We start from the raw sequence: 504 nt of genomic DNA, 5'->3' as shown, positions 1-504 counted from the left end.
TACCCCAATCCTAACCCTAACCCTAACCCTAACCCTAATCCTAACCCAATTGCTAACCCTAACCCTAACCGAAACGCTAACCGTAACCGTAACCGTAACCGTAACCCTAACCCTCACCCTAACCTTAACCCTAACCCTAACCCTAACCCTAACCCTAACCCTAACCCTAACCCTACCCCTAACCCTAATCCCAACCCTAACCCTAAGCCTAACTCTAACCTTAACCCCAATCCTAAGCCTAAGGCTAACCCTAACCCTAACCCTAACCCTAAATCTAACTCTAACTCTAACCCTAACCCTAACCCTAACCCTAACCCTAACCCTAACCCTAATCCCAACCCTAACCCTAACCCTAACCCTAACCCTAACCCTAACCCTATCCCCAGCCGCAACCTTAACCCTAACCCTAACCCTAACCCAAATGCTAACCCTAACCCTAACCGAAACGCTAACCGTAACCGTAACCGTAACTGTAACTGTAACCCTAACCCTAATCCTAACCCT

Source organism: Podarcis vaucheri (assembly GCF_965113315.1).
Source record: "Podarcis vaucheri genome assembly, chromosome: 8".
In the NCBI taxonomy this organism is placed as follows: Eukaryota; Metazoa; Chordata; class Lepidosauria; order Squamata; family Lacertidae; genus Podarcis; species Podarcis vaucheri.
This window is presented reverse-complemented; position numbering follows the sequence as displayed.